Source organism: Macaca thibetana, chromosome 11, assembly GCF_024542745.1.
Source record: "Macaca thibetana thibetana isolate TM-01 chromosome 11, ASM2454274v1, whole genome shotgun sequence".
In the NCBI taxonomy this organism is placed as follows: Eukaryota; Metazoa; Chordata; class Mammalia; order Primates; family Cercopithecidae; genus Macaca; species Macaca thibetana.
The window spans coordinates 117,418,566-117,444,176 of NC_065588.1; the positions used below are offsets into that span (position 1 = coordinate 117,418,566).

A 25,611-nucleotide genomic window follows, 5' to 3' on the forward strand; every position below is an offset into this window, starting at 1 on the left:
GGCCCTGGGTGGTTGATGGGACCGGGCGCCGCGGAGCAGGGGGCGGCGCTCGTCGGGGAGGCTCGGGCCGCGCGGGAGCCCACGTTGGGGCATGGCGGGCTGCAGGTCTCGAGCCCTGCCCCGCGGGGAGGCAGTTGAGGCCTGGCGAGAACTCAAGGCCAGCACCGGCGGGCCGGCACTGCTGGGGGACCCGGCGCACCCTCTGCAGCTGCTGGCCTTGGTGCTAAGCCCCTCACGCCCAGGGCCGGCAGGGCTGGCAGGCTGCTTCGAGTGCAGGACCCGCCGAGCCCACGCCCACCTGGAACTCGCGCTGGCCCGCTAGAGCCGCGCAGCCCCGGTTCCCGCCCGCGCTTCTCCGTCCACACCTCCCCGCAAGCAGAGGGAGCCGGCTCTGGCCTCCGCCAGCCCAGAGACGGGCTCCCACAGTGCCGTGGCAGGCTGAAGGGCTCCTAAAGCGCCGCCAGAGTGGACGCTGAGGCCGAGGAGGCGCCTAGAGCTAGGGCTGCTAGCATATTGTCACCTCTCATTATTGAGGATGTGGGGGAAAGGGAATGCTGTACACTGTTAGTAAAAATGTAAATTTGTACAGCCGTTATGGAAAATAACGTCCATCCACAGGTGCATGGATGAGGGAAACGTGTCTACACAACGGAATGTTATTCAGCTCCAAAAAAGAAGGAAATCCTGTCATTTTCCACAGCCTAGATGAACCTGCTGTGCTAAGTGAGATAAGCAAGCACAGAAAGACTAATACTACATGCATGATCTCGGCCTGGTGCGGTGGCTCACCCCTGTAATCCCAACACTTAGGGAGGCTGAGGCAGGTGGATCACCTGAGGTCAGGAGTTTGAGACAAGCATGGCCAATACGGTGAAACTCCATCTCTATTAAAAATACAAAAATAGATTGTGCTGGTGCACGCCTGTAGTTCCAGCTACTCGGGAGGCTGAGGCAGAATCGCTTGAACCCAGGAGGCAGAGGTTGCAGTGAGCCAAGATGGCACCACTGCACTCCAGCCTGGGAGACACAGCAAGACTCTATCTCAAGAAAAAAAATAAATACTGCACGATCTCACTTATATGTGGAATCTAAAATAATCAAACTCATAGAAGCAGAGAGTAGAGTAGAATAGTGGTTGCCAGAGACTAAGGGTGGGAAAAAATGGGGTGTTATTTAATGGGTATAAAGTTTCAGTTATACAAGATGAGTAAGTTCTGATGATGTGAATGTACAGCGTGTAACAACACTCCATTGTATACCTGAAATTTCTTGAGAGTAGATCTTAACATCCTTAACCACCCCACCTCCAAAAAAGAAAGAAAGCGGTAACAATATAAGATGATGGGTGTGTTAGTTTGCCGTGATCATTTCACAATGTGTGTTAAACATCTGGTTGCCCACTTTAAATATATACAATGTTTACTTTTCAAGCATACTCAGATAAAGCTGGGGGAAAACAATCAGCCTTTCTGGGTCCATTGTTGGCAGACCCCTGAGTTAGGGCATGCTGTGATGGCTGGATCAGTTTCACTTCAGCGTGGTAAGAGGCACGTGACAAAAACTGGCATGAAAGGGGCTGTTGGAACCAAGGGGCAGGAGAGGACTGACCTATAGGATCAGCCAGAAGACAGACGGGCATTCCAGGAAGAGAGTAAATTCCGGAGGAAGTAAAGGATTTTCGTTTTAAGGGGTTGGGAGGCAAGAGAGAAGGCTGAGAGGGTTTGTGTGTCTGAAATGGGGTCTCTAGGTGAGAAAACGTGTGAGACAAAGTGCAAGGCTGGAAACGCGTGCACGTGTGCAGGAGGCGGGGATCTACCGCACCCAGTGTGCACATTTGCACGTACGGTGGGGGCGTCTGCGGCTGTGGGTAGAGAGAAAATTCTGGAGCATACATCTGAGAGAGGTGGTGTGGGTGGGAGTGGGAGGGTGTGTAAGAAAGAGCGTGGGTTGTGACAGGTGAGGGGCTCATGTGTGCAACTGTGCGTCCTGCGAGAGTGAGGAGGTCTCAGACGGAGGAACTGCGTTCCGTGTTCAGGGTTGAGTCCCCGCGCAAGAGCCTGGGGAGTCAACCAGAAAGACCCGCACACAGGGCGGGCCCAGCGACCTCGGGCGCCGTCTGCTGACTTACAGACGCCACTGCCTGAGAAAGGCTCCTTCAGTCCTCTCATTGCCCAGCTGCGGACCCTAAACGGAGCCACAACCGTCCTGCCAACCCACGACAGCAGAAAAGCCCTGTGGAAGGGCGTGTGTTCACTTCTGCTCCTCTGGGCAAAGATGCCCAGGTCAGAAACACCCACCCGAGCCTCCCACCACCCAGAGACAGTCCCACCTGCACAGCTCAGAGCAGGACCACTGACCTTCTGGCTCTCCGGTCATATTTGCTACTGAAGACCAGAATAAAGTATATTTATCAGGATTGAATACATGGGTCATGAATGAATAAATTCATTCTCCTTACATGTCGGTTCCTATTGAGAAATATGGTGGCTAGAATTTATTTCCTCCGGAAAGAGGAATAAATGTGGAGCCCCTGGGTTTGGTGCTATTTGTTATGCATTTCTCTGATGTTGTAAGAAAAGAAAGAGAGATTCAGAAGAAATATCACATTTCGGCCCTGAACTTATGTAGCTTGCTGCCGTCCTAGGTGATTTACTTAGATTGGCTTCTGCATTTTGACAAATGAGGAAATTTGGAGAATTAAAGCCTCTGGTTTTAAAGCCTGCTGCCGGGTCAAGTAGAACTGTGACTTCTTTGTTTTTTTGGAGAGTCTCGCTGTGTCACCCAGGCTGGAGTGCAATGGCACAATCTCAGCTCACTGCAACTTCCACCTCCCGGTCTCAAGCGAGTCTCCTGCCTCAGCCTCCCAAGACCTGGGTCTACAGGTGTCTGCCACCACGCCTGGCTAATTTTTTTGCATTTTTAGTAGAGGTGGAGTTTCACTGTGTTGGCCAGGCTGGTCTCAAACTCCTGACCTCAAATAACCCACCCACCTCAGCCTTCCAAAGTGCTGGGATCACAGGTGTGAGCCACCGTGCCCGGCCCAGAACTATGACGTTTTATTTTTGTTTTTATCTGTTTCTTTGAAAAGAAATGGAGTGAAGGTGCAGAGACATGAAATAAATTATTTAAACACATTATTATTATTATTATTATTGAGTCAGAATTTCGCTCTTGTTGCCCAGGCTGGAGTGCAATGGCACGATCTCAACTCACTGCAACCTCCACCTCGTGGGTTCAAGTTTTATTCTCTTGCCTCATCCTCCCCCTCCCAAGTAGCTGGGATTACAGGCATGCGCCACCCCGTCGGGCTTTTTTTTTTTTTTAAGTTGAGATGGGTTTCTCCATGTTGGTCAGGCTGGTCTCAAACGCCCGACCTCAGGTGATCTGCCCACCTCGGCCTCCCAGAGTGCTGGGATTACAGGTGTGAGCCATCGTGCCCTGCCTTAAACACATTATTAAATCAGTAAAATGAAGGGCCTGACAAATAAATGACCACTGAGCTAGGATGTAGAAGACCAAGGCCTGGAAGAAGGGGGTCTGCCTCTTCTGTCTCTGGTGAGCTAGGACCTTCCCTGCAGGCACATCCTACTCTGTCCTGCAGGCTGGCTCTCCATGCCCTCGGGGGCCTTAGTCCAAACATCTGGACAAAGGCGCTATGAAAGGACCTTTAACAAAGTGTTTTCACCATGTTCACTTAAAGAGTTGCATGTTTTTCTATTTTTCCTAATGAGAACACAGGACTTGAGAACTAATCATGTGTCTTTGCTTTAATTTGAAATGATCAGAATAATCTGAAAAAAAGAGAGAACTATTGCCCAGGAAATGAGAGAGAACTGAACTCAATCACTTAAATATATAATCAAATCCCTTCCCCAGCCCTCCCCTATATGTGCTGGTTTTTTCATTCTCACTCTTCAAACTGATCACCTATAAATCATCTAAAACCACAATGAAATGCTTTTGAAAACTTTTTAAAAAGAAGTGCATCTCATTTTATGTAAGTTGTGATATAAGAAAAAGAGTAAGATTATAAAAATATCTTTTACTTTTGATGTGGTGACTTGCAAAGGTTAAAAAAAAAAAAATAGGACTTTGAATGGTCAACTCATTGTCTGGGAAGAGGTTTTGGATTTATTTACCAAGCTTCTAAACATGAATCTTCCTAATCATGGAGAAAAAGTCCTTTCAAAGCAGTCGTTGTAGGCCAGGTGCTGTGGCTCAGGCCTGTAATCCCAACACTTCGGGAGGCTGAGACGGGTGGATCACCTGAGGTCAGGAGTTTGAGACCAACATGGTCAACATGGTGACACTCCATCTCTATTAAAAATACAAAAATAGATTGTGGTGATACACGCCTGTAGTCCCAACTACTTGGGAGGCTGAGGCAGGAGAATCGCTTGAGCCTGGGAGGTGGAGGATGCAGTGATCATGCCACTGCACTCCAGCTTGGGTGACAAAGTGAGACTCCATCTCAAAAGAAAAATAAAAAAGTATGGTCTAGTGATGGTGATTTTAAACTGATTAGGTTTAATTAATTTCCTTGATCTAAATATGAAGTGTTTTTACTTTGTGAGCAAAAGGCTTTTGAAATTAGTTCATGAAAGTGAGTCCAGTGTTATTTCTTTTTTACTTCTCAGCCTTCTACAAAAGGCAAATATAAAAGAGCAAAGTCCAAAGAATGGAGTTATTAATGCCACAAGTAGAGTCTGAAGCCAGTTCCATGCCAGGCATGGTGCGTGCACTGAGAGACAGGGATCCTCTGCTCCAGGAGCCAAAGGCACATGCTGTTTTGCTTACTACTGAACTTTACTACATATTTAAAGAAGAACCAATACCAATCCTACTCAAACTCTTCCAAAAAACTAAAGAGGAGGGAACACTTCCAAACTCACTCTACAAGGCCACCATTACCCTGATACCCAAACCAGACTAGGACACAACAACAAAAAAGAAAACTACAGGCCGATATTCCCGATGAACATAGAGCCAAAATCCTCAACAAAATACTAGCAAATTGAATCTAACAGCACATCAAAAAGACCATTCACAGGCCAGGCACAGTGGCTCACGCCTGTAATCCCAGCACTTTGGGAGGCCGAGGCAGGCAGATCACAAGGTCAGGAGATCAAGACCATCCTGGCTAACACAGTGAAACCCCGTCCCTACCAAAAAATACAAAAAATTAGCTGGGTGTGGCGGCAGGCTGAGGCGGGAGAATGGCCTGAACCCAGGAGGCAGAGCTTGCAGTGAGTTGAGATCACGCCACTGCACTCCAGCCTGGGCAACAGAGTGAGACTCCATCTCAAAAAAAAAAAAAAGACCATTCCCCATGATTGTTGACGGTTGATGCAAGACCTCGGATCTTGTCTTCTTAGTTTAAAAGAATTTAAACAAGAGACACACAGCAAAGGAGATGCAACATAGAGTAATTTATTGCAAAAGAAAAAGATTCTCTTGGACTGGGCGCAGTGGCTCATGCCTGTAATCCCAGCACTTTGGGAGGCCGAGGTGGGCAGATCACCTGAGGTCGGGAATTTGAGACCAGCCTGACCAACATGGAGAAACCCCATCTCTACTAAAAATACAAAAATAGCTGGGCATGGTGGCACATGTCTGTAATCCCAGCTACTCAGGAGGCTGAGGCAGGAGAATACTTGAACCCAGGAGGTGGAGGTCGTGGTGAGCCAAGATTGTGCCATTGCACTCCAGCCTGGGCAACAAGAGTGAAACTACATCTCAAATAATAATAATAATAATTTGAAAGTTTGGTGCAAAATAGATGGTACACCCTGAAAGAGTGAATTTTGTTGCTCATAAGGGCAAGACAGCAAAAACTGGCACTAGGAAGACTGCCTTTATGAGAGTCTTACAAGATTATTCATAAAGGATTGGAAAAGGTGTTGGTAGTAAGCATCTTCTGGGTGGTCCTCTGGCCCATGCACAGTAGCTGTACATGCTTGTTCATACATTGCTTGTCTCATCTGCATTTTAATCTCCACCCAAGGGTGGTTTTTTTTACTATTAGAATGAGCAAAGGGTCAGTTTGAGGACAGGTAAAATCAAACTGTGCATGCTCTCTAGAGGGGAAAGTCCCTACTGAAGATAGCTTTGCTTGAATGAGCTCAGTTACAATGCAAATACTGAGGCTTAATGTGTTGACTGTATAGTCACCACAGTTACTACATCCTGAGAACATGGTTACTTCAATGACTACCTATCCTGCTTCATGATCAAGTGGGATTCATCCCAAGAATGCAAGGATGGTTCAACACATGCAGATCAATAAACATGATACATCACATAAACAGAAGCAAAAACAAAAACAATATGATTATTTCAATAAATGCTGGAAAATAATTTGGTAAAGTTTAGCATATTAAAAACCCTCATCAAAATGGATATAGAAATAACATAGCTCAAAAAAAGAGTGGAGACCATGTATAACAAACCCATAGCTAACATTGTACTGAATGAGGAAAAATGGAAGGCCTTTCCTCTAAGGACTGGAATAAGACAAGGATGCTCACTTTCACCACTATTATTCAACATAATACTAGAAGTCCTGGCCAGAGCAATTAGGCAAGAACAAGAAATAAAGGGCATCCAAATTTGAAAGGAAGAAGTCAAATAAGCCTTGTTCACAGATGACATATCTTATACCTGAAAAAATCTAAAAACTCTACCAAAAAACTGTTAGAACTGATCAACAAATTTAGTAAAGTTGCAGAATACAAAATCAACATACAAAAATCAGTAGCATTTCTATTTTTTTTTAGACAAAGTCTCACTGTGTTGCCCAGGCTGGAGTGCAGTGGCACGAATATGGCTCACTGCAGCCTTGATCTCTTGGACCTAAGCAATCCTCTCACTTCAGCCTCCCAAGTAGCTGGGACCACAGGTGCACACCATCATACCTGGCTAGATTTTTTAAAAATTTTGTAGAGATAAGATGGGGTCTCACCATGTTGCCCAGGCTAGTACCAGTTCTATACACCAACAAAGAACATTCTGAAAAAGAAATCAAGAAAGAAAGCTCATTTACAGTAGCACCAAAATAAAAATAAAACACACAGGAATAAATTTACCAAGAAGTGAAAGAGCTCTACAAGGAAAACTATAAAACACTAATGAAAGAAATTAACAAGGACACAAAAAGTGGAAAGATATTACATGTTATGTTCATGGATTGCAAGGATTTTATTGTTAAAATTATAATACTACCCAAAGCAATTTATAGATTCAATGCAATTCCTATCAAAACCAATGACATTCTTCACAGAAAAATAAAAAACATATAAAATTTATGTGGAACCACAGAAGACTTCAAATAACCAAAGCAATCCTGAGCAAAAAGAACAAAACTGGATGTATCACACTATCAGACTTCAAAATATACCACACAGCTATAGTAACCAAAACAGCATGGTACTGGCATAAAAACAGACCACATAGATGAATAGTACAGAATAGGGAATCCTGATATAAATCCTTGAATATGAATTTACAACTAATTTTTTTTTTTTTTTTGAGATGGAGTGTTCTTGCTCTGTCACCCAGGCTGGAGTGCTGTGGCACAATCTCAGCTCACTGAAACCTCCACCTCCCAAGTTCAAGCAATTCTCCTGCCTCAGCCTCTGGGACTACAGGCATGTGCCATCATGCCCAGCTAATTTTTGTATTTTTAGTAGAGATAGGGTTTCATCATGTCCTGACCTCAGGTGATCCACACACCTCAGCCTCCCAAAGTGCTGGGATTACAGGCATGAGCCACTGCGCCCAGCCTTACAACTAACTCATCTTTGACAAAGGTTCCAAGAACATACACTGGGAAAAGGTCAGTCTTTTCACTAAATAGTGCTGGGGAAACTGGATAAGTATATGCAGAAGAATGAAACTAAACTATTTCTTGCCTCTCACCACACACAACAATCAAATCAAAATGGAATAAAGACTTAAAACTTTTTGGAGGCAGGATCTCACTCTGTCACCCAGGCTGGAGTGCAGGGGCATTATCCTGGCTCATTACAGCCTCAACCTTCCCGGGATCCAGTGACCTTCCTGCCTCAGCCCCCCGAGTAGCTGGGACTGTACCACACACCACCATGCCCAGCTAATTTTTGTATTTTTTGTAGAGATGGGGTTTTGCCATGTTGCCTAGGCTGTTCTTGAACTCGTGAACTCAAGCAATCCTCCGCCTCGGCCTCCCAAAGTTCTGAGATTACAGATCTGCACCACCAAGCCCAGCAAGACTTAAATCTAAGATCTGAAACTATGAAAACATAGTTACTAGAAGAAAACATTCGGAAAATGTTCCAGGACATTGCTCTAGGGAAAGATTTTTTGTGTAGGACCTCAAAAGCACAGGCAACCAAAGCAAAAATAGACAGTTGGAATTACATCAAGTGAAAATATAAGGGAAACAACGAAGTGAAGAGACTGATGCAGGGCAGGTGAACCCCAAAATTAGCCCGGGAAGGTTCTTGGCTTTGCCCAGGAAATAATTCAAGGGCGAGCTGGTGGTGTTAGGCAGCAACTTTCATTGAAGCAGCCGTGTACAGCAGCAACAGAGATACTGCCCCCTGTTCAGCAGGGCCACCCCATAGGCAGTGTGCCCAGAGCAGCAGCTCAGGGGCAGTTCTGCAGTCCTATTTATACCTACTTTTAATTATATGTAAATTAAGAGGTGAATTATGCATAAATTTCTAGAAAAAGGGTAGTAACTTCCAGGTCGTTGAGTTGTTGCCATGGAAGGGGGCAGTAACTTCCAGATATTGCCATGGCAACGGTAAACTGACACGGCACAATGGTGGCCATGTCTTATGGAGAGGTGCTTTTGCCTCTTCCTGTTTTAGCTAGTCCTCAATCTGGTCTGATGTCTGAGCCCTGCCACTGGCATCAAGTCCCACCTCCTACTTCAAGACAACCCATTGGATAGGAGAAAATATTTGCAAACCATCTCAAAAGGGATTGATAACCAGAATATATAAGGAGCTCAAACAACTCAATAGCCAAAAAAACCAATTAATCCAATTTTAAAATGGGCAAATGATCTGAACAGATATTTCTCAAAAGCAGACATTAAAATGGCCAACATGGCTGGGTGTCAGTGGCTCATGCCTGTAATCCCAGCACACTGGGAGGCCAAGGTGGAAGAATCACTTGAGGCCAGCAGTTCAGGACAAGCTTGGACAACACAATGTAATTCTGTTTCTACAAAACATAAAAAATTACCTGGGCATGGTGGCATGTGCCTGTAGCCCCAACTACTCAGGAGGGTGAAGCAGGAGGCTTGCTTTATCCCAGGATAAAGAAGATGTAGCATATAAACACTCAGCCATACAAAAGAATGACATCTTGTCATATGCAGCAACATGGATGGACCTGGAGACCATTACATGAAGAGAAACAAGCCGAGCACAGAAAGACAAATATCACATGTCCTTACTCATTTGTGGGAGCTAAATAAGCAGATCTCATGAAGATGGAGAGTGGATTGATGGTTACCAGAAGCCAGCAAAGGGAAGCGGGAAAGGGAGATACAAGGGGGAAAAAGAATATATATAACTGTATTTATTACCACCAATTTTCACTTAAAAATGGTAAAGATGGCCAGGCGCAGTGGCTCACACCTATAATCTCAGCATTCTCGGAGGCCAAGGTGGGAGGATTGCTTGAGCCCAGGAGTGCAAGGTTACAGTGGCCTATGATCAAGCCACTGCACCCCAGCCTGGGTGACAGAGTGAGATCCTGTTTCAAGGAAAAAAAAAAAAAAAAAGGTAAAGCCAGGCACAGTGGCTCATGCCTGTAATCCTAGCACTTTGGGAGGCCGAGGCGGGCAGATCACCTGAGGTCAGGAGTTTGAGACCAGCCTGGCCAACATGGTGAAACCCCATCTCTACTAAAAATACAAAAATTAGCCAGGTGTGATGTCAGGCACCTGTAGTCCCAGCTACTCCGGAGGCTGAGGCAGGAGAATCACTTGAACCCAGGAGGCGGAGGTTGCATGAGCCAAGATGGCGCCATTGCACTCCAGGCTGGGTGACAGACCGAGACTCTGTCTCAAAAATAAAAAATAAAAAAAAAGAAAAATAAATAAAGGTAAAGATGATAAATTATATGTGTATATTTTACCTCAATAAAAAGAGTGTTGTTAACTTCCACATTTTTGAATTTTCCCATTTTCCTTCTGCTACTCATCTCTAGTTTTGTGGCACTGGATATTCAATACAGACCCATTTTGGGCTCATTTGTGTAATACCTTGTTCAGATCTATTATAATTTCTCTTTCTCCACACACAGAAAAAGCCAATAATTTGTCATTCTGACCCTGATTTGACTTTCTCTGGGAAATCAAGTCCCTCTTCCTACAACATAAAAAGCAAAGGCTTGACAGAGCCCTGGCTTCACTTTCATCAATCTATAAAGTGTTTTCAATTGAGAGTTTTACCAATGAGGTCCATTTAGATCCAGCAAAGAGAAGAATCTGCTGACAGTCACATGGAACAGAGGCAACTAAAATAAAAGCCAATTCTTGGCCCAGTGATTATTGGGCACACCAGAGTATGTTATCCACGAATTCAGCATACCTTTACTGGAAGATTCTGCTTATTGAAAAAGTGCATGGGCCGGGCGCGGTGGCTCATGCCTGTAATCCCATCACTTTGGGAGGCCAAGGCAGGTGGATCAACCTGGCCAACATGGTGAAACCCCATCTCTACTAAAAATACAAAAATTACCCGGTGTAGTGGTAGGCACCTTTAATGTCAGCTTCTCCAAAGGCTGAGGCAGGAAAATCATTTGAACCCAGGAGGCAGAGGCTGCAGTGAGCCAAGATCATGCCACTGCACTCCAGCCTGGGTGACAGAATGAGACTCTGTCTCAAAAATAAATTTTAAAAAAAAGAGTGCATGGAATTTTTATTCAGAATGACTAATGCAAGTTATTAGTCATATTCTAGTACAATACTGGGCTTTAAATAAAAAATAAAAATTTCTGGGCTTCTAGACAAAAAAGCAGAAGTGACATGTAAGGGAAAGAAATTAGAATCTACCTTTTTGAGAGCAATACTTTGTACCTGAGGAAAATGGAGTACATATTTAAGAAAAGAAACTGTAAGCCATGAATGTTATATCCAGCAAAACTGACATTCAGGTAGAAAAGACCCTGACATGCCACGCTGTGACAGAAGACCTCAGGCGCTATTATTCCCATGATCTCTTCCGGAGAAATAACAAACTTCAGACAACAAAATGCCTAGAAAGACATCGATACAGGGCAGATCTTGAGTCCTAAATTTGCTACTTGTATAAATAAGACTAAATGAGGGTGATATGAGAGGGTGTGGGGCCCCTCCCAGTATCAGGTTCACAGGGTGCTAAGACCTGTTTGCTGCTCTTTGCTGAGTGTATGATCTGTCCACAGAGAATGTCTATAAATGTCTTAGAGGAGCAAATTAATCCGGGCATTTACCTAGGCAGTCCTCAGGAGACTGGTGCCCTGGCTAGTGAAACAGGTACAGATGAAAGAGAATGTCTGTAGGACTGCACAATGAAATGACAGAGTCCTGGCTGAGCATGGTGGCTCATGTCTATAATCCCAGCATTTTGATAGACTGAGGCAGGTGGATCACCTGAGGTCAGGAGTTCAAGAACAGCCTGGCCAACATGGTGAAACCCCACCTCTGCAAAAATACAAAAATTAGCTGGGCATGATGGCATGTGCCTGTAATCCCAGCTACCTGGGAGGCTGAGGCAGGAGAATCACTTGAACCCAGAGATGCAGATTGCAGTGAGCCATGATGGCACCACTGCACTCCAGCCTGGGTGACAGAGTGAGACTCTGTCTCAAAAAAAAAAAAAAAGAAAGAAAGAAAAGAAAAGAAAAAAAAAGAAAAGAAAGAAAGAAAGAAAGAAAGAAAGAAAGAAAGAAAGAAAGAAAGAAAGAAAGAAAGAAAAGAAAAGAAAAGAAAAGAAAGAAAAGAAAGAAAAGAAAGAAAGAAAGAAAGAAAGAAAAGAAAGAAAGAAAGAAAGAAAGAAAGAAAGAAAGAAAGAAAGAAAAGAAAAATCAGAGTCCCATGTACCTGGGCCGCGTGAGAAGCCCTGATGACATGGAGCAGTTGGGGGGGGATATGGCGACCCTGTCCCTCTACCTGAACCATCAATATGATCCAGCCAGGAGGCAGGCCTGCATATTAAATATAGACAGCATCCTGGGGCTCTTTTCTTTTTCTGCTAATAATCACTATTCTGTCTACCACCACCAGCACCAAACTTTGCCTGTGCCTTTCAATTAAAAAAAAAAAAAAATCACAGAGGGTGGAGCAGGATGGCTGAATAGAAGCCAACACCATTTGGCCGGGCGGGGAGGCTCACGCCTGTAATCCCAGCACTTTGGGAGGCTAAGGCGGGCGGATCGCGAGGTCAGGAGATTGAAACCATCCTGGCTAACACGGTGAAACCCCGTCTCTACTAAAAATACAAAAAAATTAGCTGGGTATGGTGGCGGGCACCTGTAGTCCCAGCTACTTGGGAGGCTGAGGCAGGATAATGGCGTGAACCCAGGAGGCGGAGCTTGCAGTGAGCCCAGATCGCGCCACTGCACTCCAGCCTGGGTGACAGAGCAAGACTCTGTCTCAAAAAAGAAAGAAAAGAAAAGAAAAAAGAAAAGAAAAGAAAAGGAAAGAAAACCTACATCATTTGATCATTTGACCCCTGACAGGAACACCAAATTTTAACAGCTAACAACACACAAAAAGAACCATCGCAAGAACCAAAAATCAGGTGAGCAATCACAGTACCCGGTTTTAACCTTGTATCTCTGAAAGAGATGTTGAAGAGGGCAGGAAAGACAGTCTTGAGTTGCTGACGCCACCCATCCCCCACCCCCCAGCAGCGGCCCCGTGGCATGGAGTATTGGTGTGCTTTGGAGAGGAAGAGCACAGTGATTGTGAGACTTCGCATTGTCACAGCAGAAAGCAGAATCCAAGTGTACTTAGCTAACACTGGCTCACACAGGGAGTACTTGGACTGGCACTCACCGGAATTGCCCATCCTGGCAGTTGGAGCTTGAGTCCTGGCAAGCCTTGCCACTGTGAGCTGGAGTGCTCTGGGGCCCTTAGCAGACTTGAGGGGCAGTTTAGGCCATCAGGACTGCAATTCACAGGCAAACCTGAGTGTCGAGCTGGGCTTACAACCAGTGGACTGTGAAATCAGAGGCACACAACCTCCTGAGACATTAGCTGGGGCAGCTAAGGGAGTTCTTGGGCCACCCCCCACTCCCACCCCTGGCAGTGACCATGTGGCACAGACAGATCTGTGCACATGGGAGAGGGAGAGCTAGCAACGTGGGGACTTCACATTGAACTCAGTGCTGTCCCATCACAGCAGAGACCTGGCAGCATTCACCATCTGCTGACGAAGGAGCCCCTGGGCCCTGTATAACCAACAGCCATAGCCAGGTAATATGCTGCGGGCATCTACAGCCAACTCAGCTGGCCGAGTTCCTCGCCTCATGGGGGTCCAGTGTGCAATGGCTGCAAACAGCAGCTTCCTTGATGGTGCACGCAGCCTGTTTCTTGTATGGACTGCTCTAAGGGACCTTGGAGACGGGCCCTTCAGATGGATGTTCGTGTCTGACCTTGCACTACCCCAGTGTAGGCTCCAAACAGATACGCAAGGTGCTTTTGGAAAGCCCCAGGGCACTGTGGCTGGGGTTCACATTGGCCAAGTTATCATGTCCATCCGCCTTGAACCCGGAGAACAAGGAGCATGTAGTTAAGGCCCTGCTCACAGCCAAGTTCAAGTTCCCTGGCCGCCAGAAGATCCACATCTCACAGAAGTGGGGCTTCACCAAGGTCAATGAAGATGAATTTGAAGACACGGTGGCTGAGAAGTGGCTCATCTGAGATGTGTGTACGTCTCACGAGTACATCCCCATTGTGGCCCTCTGGACAAGTAGTGGGCCCTGCACTCATGAGGGCTTCCATTGTGCTGCCGCTTCTTAACACTCACCACTAAATCCTACTTCCTGTCCACCGGTGGGCACTGGGCTCTGAGACATGCTGGCTTCAGGTGTGACCCAGCACATTCCCAGCTGTGGCGGCTACAGTGAAAGATGCCTTCTGTTTGAGAAAAGCAGGAGGAAGAGTAAATGGGACCTGTCTTGCCCCTTAGGTACCAGCTCAGCCACAGTCGGGTGGAGCACCAAGCAGCCTTTTGGGGTCCCTGAGTACAGGCCTAGGCTGTTGGTCAGCATTTGCGGACTTGCCCTGGGCCAAGGGGAGCCCACTGCCCTGAAGGATGAGTCACAGGCCTGATAGCATTCATCACAGGCTGCCTGAAGAGCCCTGGGGCTTTAAGTGAACATCAGCAGTGGCCTGGCAGAACTCCTTGTAGGCTGGTGGTAGTGGTGGCCACGAGGAGAGGTTCCTCTGACTGAGGAAAGGGAAGTGAAGAGTGGGAAGGACTTTGCCTTGCGGTTTGAGTGCCAGCTTAGCTGCAGTGGAATAGTACGTCTATAGAATTCCATTCTATCTTAGTACATCTATAGAATGGTTTATGACTCCAATCCCTGGCTCCCAGACAGCATCTCTGGACCCACCCAGAGCCTAGGGGAACTCACTGCCCTGAAGGGAGCGACAATACCCTGGCTGGGTTTGCTATTTGCTGATTGTAGAGCCCCAGGCCCTTGAGTGAACTCAGGTGGTGGTCAGGTAGCATTTCTAGCAGACCTTAGGTGAGACCCAGTGCTGGGCTGCTTCAGGTCTGAACCAATGCAGTCCCGGTGGTGATGGCCACAGGGGTTCTTGTGTCCTTCCACCCCCAGGCAAGAGGCCTAGCTCGGAAAGAGAGGGAGAGACTCCGTTTGTTTGGAAGAAAGTAAGGGAAAAGAACAAGAACCTCTGCCTGGTAATGCAGAGAATTCTTCCGGATCTTATCCAGGACCACTAAAGTGGTACCTTTAGGAGTCCGCAAGAACCACAGTGTTATTGGGTTTGGGGTTCAAGTCCCTTTGAATACCTGGAAAGCCTTCCCAAGAATCACAGGCACAAACAAGCCCAGACTGTGAAGACTACAATAAATGCCTAACTCTTCACTGCTCAGACACTGATGAATATCTGTAAGCATCAACACCACGCAGGAAAACATGACCTCACCAAACTGAATAAGGCACCGGGGACCAACCCTGCAGAAACAGAAATAGGCAACCTTTCAGGTAGACAATTTGAAAGAGCTGTATTGAGGAAACTCAAAGAAATTCAAGACAACACAGAGAAGGAATTCAGATTTTCCATCAGATGAATGTAACAAGGAGATAGAAATAATTAAAAAGAGTCAAGCAGAAATTCTAGAGTTGAAAATGAAATTGACATACTGAAGAATGCATCAGAGTCTTTTTTTTTTATGCTCATTTATTCTCAAGTACTTGTGCAGGGCTGATTTCAGAGTTTAGGAATGCACCAGTCATGAAATAATGATCCCATCGTAGGGCTTAAAACGCTAGACCTCAGAAAACATTACCATCTTTCCAAAGAATTGAGGAAAAATAATGAAAACCAGGCCGCAGAAAAGTTGTGATCAGAGAAAATAACACAAGAAAACACTGGAGCACACCGTATACAGTTGAAGGGAGAACCGTTTATCCTTCTAGAACCGTTACTATTATCAATACGGACTAGAGATACTTTCCTGAAAGGTTAATTTGGTTAATAAGAAATGAAAGCCACTATTAGATGATGTGAGCCAAATTATCTACAAGAGAGAAAAAGAAAACTAACTATATGGAAAAAGCCTGAGGCAAGAGGTAATTAGCTGGTCTGCAAAAAGATCCAAGAAAAATGCCCTAATTTTAGACATGTTAGATATTGTACACTCAAAAAAGAAAAAGAAACATTTAGAAAATTATTTTAAATGTCTTTAATTGCTGAATGCCTCTTTGGCTAATATTTGGAAGATCATTATTTAGTCCTACAACTGACGCATTGTTCTACTTTCTCATCATTTTTTTTGCAAACCACTAAAAGTCTTATTTCCTCATCTCTTTGACACATTACCAAAGTGGACCCTATGCTGTAATCACACAGGATAATGTTGGAAAGTATGAATATCTAAATTATTTTTTAAAGGTATTATTTTTTTTCCTTGTGTTTTCAAATCATTTCTGACCGTTTCTAAAGACATGGTCACAGCTGCCTGAAGCATGTCTTCTTCACCCATAGCATCGCCTAGATCACTCCCAAGTGCTCCTGAACTGGTGGTTGGCCTTTCACATGGATGTGAACTCTGTGCTGATAGGTCCCCCTGCTGCTCCTGCTGCTGCTGCTGCTTCTGCTGTTGCTGCTTTTGCTGCTGTTTTTCAAAGTAGGCTTCTCGTCTCTTCCAAGGCTCTTCTGAAGTAAGATTTGTACCTGATGTCCGTGGAATATCTTGAGATATATTTCTGGAACTTGCATACTTAGCTGAATGGCCCTGTGGAGATCTGCTTCCTCATCTTCCATGTCAATTTCCTGGCAACTTAGTGCCAGAGCCCTCTGCAAATCCTCCTCATCTTCGTCTAACATTGCTGAGCCATCATTTGCTTCTAACACTCGTTCCAGGTCTGTTTTATGGACTCTTTGCTCTTTCAGTTGTGCTAATTCTTCTCCAGTAGGTTTTGGTCGGTGCATCTGTTGGGCCCTGATCATCTGCAGGAGTTGGTCAGCTTCGCAATCTGGCAGGTCACCCTTAACAACAAACACAGAATAACCTTCCTGTTGTAATTGAGCCAAGAAAAGTGCAAGATATGTATCTGATACTAATTCTGGACCCGTCAAGAGAGAATTCAAGTTAAACCACTGTTTTCCTAATTTTCTAACTGTAAACCAGTATTCCTTATAATTGCATATAAATGATCTTTCATTTATAGGATTGATCCTGAGCCTCTGATACTCTGGACTGTTGAACAGGATTAGTTCTAAACCCCAAACTTTCAAGGCATTGCTTATAACCTGAATAGAGAAAAAACCACTGTCATATTTCCAGAAGGCTGCTGTAAAAACGTGCAATAATCTTCACTAGTAACTCCTCCTTCTGCCATTCTCATCCTCTCCTCCTCATCCAGCTGATGTGCAACTGAGGATAATTCCACAGGGCTAAAATATTCTCCTTGCAATAAATTATTCAGGCAATGTTGAGCACAAAGTGAGCCTTCTTGTTTCTCGTGGAAGATGGACTCCATGTTTATTTGTCTGGAGCCAACGGCCCCCACGCCGAACCACCCCCTCCAGCTCCGCCCCCTGTCCCTGCATCAGAGTCTTAACAGCAGAATTGATCAAGCAGAAGGCCAGGCACGGTGGCTTACGCCTGTAATCCCAACACTTTGGGAGGCCGAGGCAGGTGGATAACTTGAGAATAACAGTTCGAGACCAGCCTGGCCAACATGACAAAACCCCATCTTTACTAAAAATACAAAAACTTAGGCTGGGCGCGGTGGCTCACGCCTGTAATCCCAGCACTTTGGGAGACCGAGGTAGTGGATCACTTGAGGTCCGGAGTTCGAGACCAGCCTAGCCAACATGGTAAAACCCCATCTATATTAAAAGTATAAAAATTAGCCAGGCAAGGTGGTGTGCACCTGTTATCCCAGTTACTCAGGAGGCTGAGGCCAGAGAATCGCTTGAACCTGGGAGGTAAAGGCTGCAGTGAGCCGGGATCACACCACTGCACTCTGGCTCGGTAAACAAAGTGAGACTCTGTCCAAAAAAAAAAAAAAAAAAAAAAAAGAGTTTGAGACCAGATTGGCCTACATGGTGAAACCCCACCTCTATTTAAATTACAAAAATTATCTAGGTATGGTGGGAAGTTGAGGCAGGAGGATAGCTTGAACCTGGGAGGTGGAGGTTGCAGTGAGCCAAGATGGCACCACTGCACTCCAGCCCGGGCAACAGAGCCAGACTTTGTCTCAGAAAAACACTAAAAACCAAAAACTGAAACCAAAAACAAAAACCATCAAAAGACTAGGAAAAGCAGTGATTGGATGTTTGGGGTGTGGATATCGGAATCTGGAGCTGGGGACAAGTGTGTCATTTGATAGTCTCTTTTGAGAACCACTGTTGATCTAAAGCTATTCCAGTTCCCTAGGGGATTGCTAATAATGGGTCAGCTGCTGAGACGGGGAAAGGGGCCTAATTCCTTTTGCAAAACAAGGAGCAATATTTGTATGAGAACTCAGTACATTTCATCACATAAAAACTGCAAAATGCCAGGCTCTGCCACTTTTAAGCTAATATTTCTGGGAGTCCACCAAACAGCCTCTAAGATGGAACTGATTGTGAATATGCTGGTGCCGAGTGCAATGGCTCACACTTGTAATCCCAGCTACTCGTGAGGCTGAGGTGGGAGGGTCACTTAAAGCCAGGAGTTTGAGGCCATCCTGGGCAATATAGCGAGACCTTGTCTCTAAAAAAAAAAAAAAAAAAAAAGCTAAGCCAAATGATACAGCCTCTAGAAGCCACAGTTTGCTCATTTACAAACTGGAGGAGAATAAGATGAGAATTGTCGATATTGAGGATCAGAAAGTGCTTCATGATGCATAAAGCAGGTAATGGATTACCAATGCTTTGCTGCTCATACATACAGCAATGGGTTCATACCATTCTGAGAGTCTAAATTTAGGATGTGTTATGACTAAAATTACCAGTAATTAAGTTTCTTATGCTTCTGAGGCTCTGCTTCCTCATCTGTACACTGTGGCAAGACCTTGTTCTGACTATGCACTGAGGATAAAATAAGGCTTTTTGAAAAAGAGAATGACACAAACCACTAATTAATGATTTCAATGTTCCTGTCCAAGGTCAGGCAAAAGTAACGCAGATCCATAGAGAATGTTGGTGCAACACTGCCCTCTGCTGGTCAGTAGCAGCACCACCATGGTTACAGAGAGGAAAAGGTCTTTACAGAGGGATTCCTGGGAAACTGAGGCAGAGAGGGGAAGGGATTTGCTCAAGGTCACAGAGTTAGCTTTGGACAAAGTGATGGCTCGAATTTGAGATTCCTGATTCCTAGTTCTTTCTAGAGGGAGAAAAATAAGGGCTGGAAACTAGTGGGTTGTGGTTTCACTCTCACCAGGCTCTGCTCGGCGTTTTAAATAGCTGACTGGAATTTCTCGGAAGCTGGGATCTGAGCACTCACTTGAGACCCCCAAGGCCCACAATCTATTTGCCACCAAAAAACAAGACAAAGCAAAACACCATGGTAACTTGTGTTGAAAAAGATAGATCTTGTGTTTTTTTATTTCCCCGAATGGTATTTGCTGGGCAGACACGTGTATGTACAGGGTACCAGTCAGGATGGACCACAGGCCCCCATACCATGAAACCCTTCAGACTCTCCCCTAGAAATGAGGGGAACTGAGCTGGGTGCAGTGGCTCATGCCCGTAATCCCAATTTGGGAGACTGAGGCAGGAGGATCGCTTGAATCGAGGAGTTCAAGGCTGCAGTGAGCCATGATTGTGCCACTGCACTCCAGCCTGGGAGACAGAGTGAGATTCTAACTCAAGAAAAAGAAAGGAAGGAGGGAGGGAAGGAAAGAAGGAAGGGAGGAAGGAAGGAAGGAAGGAAGGAAGGAAGGAAGGAAGGAAGGAAGGAAGGAAGGAAGGAAGGAAGGAAGGAAGGAAGGAAGGAGGGAGGGAGGGAGGGAGGGAGGGAGGGAGGGAGGCAGGAACAGTGGCTCACACCTGTAATCCTAGCACGTGGGGAGGCCAAGGCAGGCACATCACTTGAGCCTAAGAGTTTGAGACCAGCCTAGGCAACATGGTGAAACCTGTCTCTACAAAACATACAAAAATTAGCTGGGCATGGTGGCACATGCCTGTAGTCTCAGCTACTCGAGGGGCTGAGGTGGGAGGATCACCTGAGCCTGGGAGGTCAAGGCTGCAGTGAGCCGTGATCACCCCTCAGGACTGGAAGTCCTCCTGGTCTGCGTTCAAACCCTGCATTTCTGAACATTACTGTGTGCCAAGCCCTGGCAAATCATATTTCTTTTAATTTGATAACACTGTGAGGTTGGTACAATTATTATCACCATTTTACAGGTGAGCAAATGGAAGCTCTAAGACATTAAGTATCTTGCTTAAGAGCAAGAGCTGGCCGGGCGCGGTGGCTCAAGCCTGTAATCCCAGCACTTTGGGAGGCCGAGACGGGCGGATCACGAGGTCAGGAGATCGAGACCATCCTGGCTAACACAATGAAACCCCGTCTCCACTAAAAATACAAAAAAATTAGCCGGGCGTGGTGGCGGCGCCTGTAGTCCCAGCTACTCGGGAGGCTGAGGCAGGAGAATGGCGGGAATCCGGGAGGCGGAGCTTGCAGTGAGCCGAGATCGCGCCACTGCACTCCAGCCTGGGCGACAGAGCGAGACTCCGCCTCAAAAAAAAAAAAAAAAAAAAAAGAGCAAGAGCTGTGGGCGAGCCCAGGTGTTGATAATTTGCCAACATTTGATGTGATGCTTCATGGTTTTATTCCTCCCCATTTGCAGACAGGAAAACCAAGTTACAGACAAATGAAAGTGACTTACCTCAGAGTCTTTGCATCTGGCATCCTCTCTGCCTGGAATGCTCTTCTCAGTTATCCCCTTGGCATCCCCCATCACCTTCTTAAGGTCTTCACTTAAAAGTCATCATCTGGCCAGGCGCTGTGGCTCACGCCTGTAATCCCAGTACTTTGGGAGGCTGAGGCGGGCAGATCACAAGGTCAGGAGATCAAGACCATCCTAGCTAACACGGTCTCTACTAAAAATACAAAAAATTAGCCAGGCATGGTGGTGGGCGCCTGTAGTCCCAGCTACTCGGGAGGCTGAGGCAGGAGAATGGTGTGAACCCGGGAGGCAGAGCTTGCAGTGAGCCGAGATTGCGCCACTGCACTCCAGCCTGGGCGACAGAGCGAGACTCCATCTCAAAAGAAAAAAAAAAAGTCATCATCTTAGGGAGGTCTTTTCTGGTCACCCTACTTAAAAATTCAGGCTGGGCATCATGGCTCACACCTGTAATCCCAGAGCTGTGGGAGGGTGAGGCAGGAGGACACTTGAGCCCAGGAGTTCAAGAACAGCCTAGGCAACATAGTGAAACCCAGTCTCTGTAGAAAATACAAAAATTAGCCTAGTGTGGAAGTGTGCCTGTGGTCCCAGCTACACAAGAGGCTGAGGTGGGAGGATCGCTTGAGCCAAGGAGGTTGAGGCTGCAGTGAGCTGTGATTGCACCACTGCACTCCAGCCTGGGTGACAGAGCGAGACCTTGTCACAAAAAATAAAAATAAAGACCAGGCACAGTGGCTCACGCCTGTAATCCCAGCACTTTGGGAGGCCAACAGGGGAGGATCACGAGGTCAGGAGTTCAAGACCAGCCTAGCCAATAGGGTGAAACCCCGTCTCTACTTAAAAATACAAAAATTAGGCGGGTGTGGTGGTGGGTGCCTGTAGTCCCAGCTAGTTGGGAGGCTGAGGCAGGAGAATCACTTGAATCTGGGAGGTGGAGGTTGCAGTGAGCCGTGATTGCACCACTGTACTCCAGTCTGGGTGACAGAGTGAGACTGTCTCAAAAAATAAAAAATAAAAAAAATAAAAATAAAAATAAGTTAACCCCATGCTTTTAACTCAGTAACAAAAGGACAAATGACCGGAGTCAAAAGTGAGCAAAGGATGATCTAAGAAGATATACACACATGGGCAGTGGGCACATGAAAATATGCTCACCACGTAATGATGTGCATTAGGGAAACAGATCAAAACCACAGGACACACGCTTCCTATTGCTAGGATGACTGTTATTTTAAAAATGGAAAATAACAAATATTGGTGAGGAGATGAAGAAATTGGAACATTTGCATATTACTGATAGGAGTGTAAAATGGTGCTGCTGCTGTGGAAAACTGGCCATTCCTAAAAAAGTTAAACACAGAATTACCATATACCCAGCAGTTCCACTTTTAGGTTTTTACCCCCAAAGAATTGAAAACAGGGACTCAAACAGGTACCACTTTTATTTTTATTTTTAGTAGAGATGGGGTTTCACCATGTTGACCAGGCTGGTCTCGAACTCCTGACCTCAAGTGATCCACCTGTCCCAGCCTCCCAAAGTGCTAGGACTGCTGGGGTGAGCCACCGTGCCAGGCCTCAAACAGATACTTGTAACCTGAATGTTCACAGCAGCACTGTTTACAATAGCCAAAGATGGCAACAACCCAGATGTCTCTAAACAGACGAATGGATTAACAAAATGTGGTCTATCCATGCAATTCCATTTTACTCAGCCATACAAAAGAATGAAAGGCACATGCCACCACATGAATGAACCTTGAAAACAAGGTGAGCTTCTTGTGAATGGAGCTAGTCACAAAAGGCCACATAGTGTATGATGCCATTTATGTGAAATACCCAAAGACAGACAAATCCATACAGAGAAAGAAAAGCAGTGGTTACCAGGGGCCGGAGGAAGAGGGAATGGAGAGGGACTGCTTAATGGGTATGGGGTTTCCTTTTGGGGTGATGAGAATGTTCTGGAACTAGACAGATAGTGGTTACATAACATTGTGAATGAACTAAATGCCGCTCAATTGTTCACTTAAAAAAAGTAGAGATGGGGTCTTGTCATGTTGCCCAGGTTGGTCTCCAACTCCTGGGATCAAGTGATCCTCCTGCCTCAGCCTCCCAAAGTATTGGGATTACAGGCCTGAGCCACCACGCCGGCCAATTGTTCACTTTTAAATGATTAATTTCATGGTATGTGAATTTCACCTCAATGGAAAAACTCAACCCCAAACATCCTTATCTTCCCTCCCTACCTGATTTTTCTCCTAGTGCACAGGACCCCTCAAATACAGTATGTCTGACCTATGTGTCCATTGTTCATCCTGCTTCTTTAAAATGTAAATTCCAACAGGGTAGGGATTTCATCTGTTTTGTTAACTCATATATGCCTGAAGAGTCTCTGGTACTCAATAAATATTTGTTAAATAAATGAATTAGACAGGGTGTGGTGATGAAGAGAGTCCCACCGGCATCCCTGCCCCCATCTCTAATTCTAACATTCTAACGGGCTCTTGACCTTGGAGCCAGTTAACGATGATCCTGTCTGGGCTCATTTTCCCCTCCTTTTCCTGAAGAGCAGAATCCACAGGTCCTCGCTCAGCTCAGCCCCTTTCAACCCTCCTCTGCTGAGAGTTTGAGATAAAGGGGGCCACGAGAGAAGACAATGAATCCATCACAATGTGTGATGAGCTGTCTGCTCTGTGGCCTCCCACAGCAATTTATCATGACCTGAACCACAGCTGTGAGGCCGGGTGTTACCCTACCAGGACCTCACTCCCCAGCTGCTTCAGAGGGGGACTTTTGCAGGAACCTGTCCATAGCTATTTACTGAACAGTTGCTCGGATGCAGCCCTGTCCCAGGCACTCAGCCAAATGACAAATGAACTAGATAATCATTCATTCATTCGATGATTCATTCATTCTGTGATTGATTGATTGATTCATTCATTCATGTGGTTGTCAAACATTCATTGAGCACCTACTATGTGCCAGACACTGCACCTTGCACTGTGGCCCTTAATATCAGAGATGTCAATGCATTACAGACCAGGATTCCTCAGCCTAGGCACTGTGGATACTTTTGTTTTTGTTTTTGTTGTTATTGTTTTTGAGACAGGGTTTCACTCTATGGCCCAGGCTGGAGTGCAGCGGTACAATCACAGCTCGCTGTAGCCTCAATCTACTGGGCTGAAGCAATCCTCCCGCCTCAGCCTCTCAAGTAGCTGCTACTACAGGCACACGCCACCATGCTTGGCTTATATTTTTGTAGAGACAGGGTCTCCCTATATTGCTTAAGCTGGTCTTGAACTCCTGAGCCCAAGCTATCCTCCTGCCTCGGCCTCCTAAAGTGCTGGGATTACAGGTGTGAGCCACTCTGCCTGGCTACTGTGCACATTGGAACCAGACATTTCTTTGTCATGGGGGTTGTCCTGTTTATTAGCAGCATCCCTGGCTGCAGATGCTAGTAGCACTCCCTCAGTCATGACAACTCAGATGTGTCCAGACATTGCCAAACGTCCTTGGGGCACACAGTCACCCCTAGTTGAGAACCACTGGTCTAGACAAGTATATTTTCCACAAATTATCAGAGAAAAAAATGCATTTATTTTTGCTGTTTCCCCCTTCTCTTCCTCTCTCTCTCTCTCCCGCTACTTACCTACCTACCTGGCTAGTTAAATTGGAAAGCAAAAGCATAATTACAGCTAACATTTGTAAACAGCACATAGTAAGGGATCATTTTATCTTGGTTAGTCTCACAACAACTATATGGGCAAAATACCACTGATGTTCATTTTACAGATGAAGAAATCAAGGTTCAGAGATGTTAAGCAAGTTGTCCAGGGTCACACCAAGATGAAGGGGCAGAGCTGGGGTTCAAATCCAGGTCCGTATGACTCCAGAGCCCGGGTGCTGCACCACTGTGCCACACACTCCCTGGCACAGAGCCTCACACATTGTAGTGATCAATAAACATTTATTACCTCAGTGAATGAACACAACAATGGGGCAAGGGAAGGCAAGGATTCTGAGGAAGGCCTGGAGAAGCATAGGCTGCAATTTGAGGGTTTGATATTCTGGAGGAACGTGTATTATCTTAATTATTTCCATCCATCAGTCCATCCATCCATCGATCCATCCACTCATTCACCAAGCATTCCCCAAACACCTGAGTTGTGCCTGGCACCCAGGAGGAATTCTGGTTTCAATATCTCATAGCCGGCCGGGGGAGATGGTTCATGCCTGTAATCCCAGCACTTTGGGAGGCTGAGGAGGGTAGATCACTTGAGGTCAGGAGTTTGAGACCAGCCTGGCTAACATGGTGAAACCCTGTTTCTACTAAAAATATTAAAATTAGCCAGGCATGGTGGCACGCACCTGTAGTCCCAGCTATTCGGGAGGCTGAGGCAGAAGAATCACTTGCACCCAGTAGGTGGAGGTTGCAGTGAGCTGAGATCGCACCACTGCACTCCAACCTGGGCGACAGAGATAGACCCCATCAAAAAAAAAAAAAAAAAAAAATTCTCGGAGCCAAGGAGGATGCATTAAATGTGCTCAGGAATATTGCAACATCAGATACAAAATGAGAAGCCACATTATGAAGGGACATAGAGATGCTAGATTATCCAAGACTCTTGGTCAAAAGTGTTAGGTGTGCCTGCTCCAATTGGCTTAAGCAATAAAGGGAGGTTATTGGTTCCTAAATCTAGTTGAGGTTTCAGGTATGGCTTGATCAGGGTGTCCAAATGATGTTATCAGAAATCCCTCCATCATTTCCCTCTGGTTTTTTCTGAGTCAACTTAATTCCCTGCTGGCATGATGGCCACCAAGAACTTTAGGCTTATATCCTGCCAGCTTAGTAACTCCAACTCAAAGAGCAACACTTTTTCAATGATTTTAGCCAAAATTCCAGAACTTGTCTTAGACCAACCTGAATCATGTGCCTGCTCTTGAACAAAGCACAGTAGCCAGGGGAAAATCGTGCTTTGATTATCTAGGACTGAGTCCTGGACCCGCCCCTGCGACTTGTGGAAGGGGACAGCTCGACCTGAGCCA

At 45.8% G+C, this 25,611-nt stretch overlaps 1 protein-coding gene, 1 non-coding gene and 1 pseudogene across 2 annotated transcripts in view; 2 read left to right on the forward strand and 1 right to left on the reverse strand.

Moving 5' to 3' along the window:
• P2RX4 (purinergic receptor P2X 4) overlaps window positions 1-25,611 on the forward strand; it is a 341,582-nt gene that overhangs the window by 197,068 nt on the left and 118,903 nt on the right. The gene's annotated exons all lie outside the window — the stretch shown is intronic.
• LOC126931889 (small nucleolar RNA SNORA70) lies at window positions 13,475-13,609 on the forward strand. Its single transcript, XR_007717997.1, has one exon. It is a non-coding gene; the product is annotated as a small nucleolar RNA SNORA70 (small nucleolar RNA).
• Window positions 15,950-20,943, reverse strand: LOC126930683 (ataxin-3-like; annotated as a pseudogene).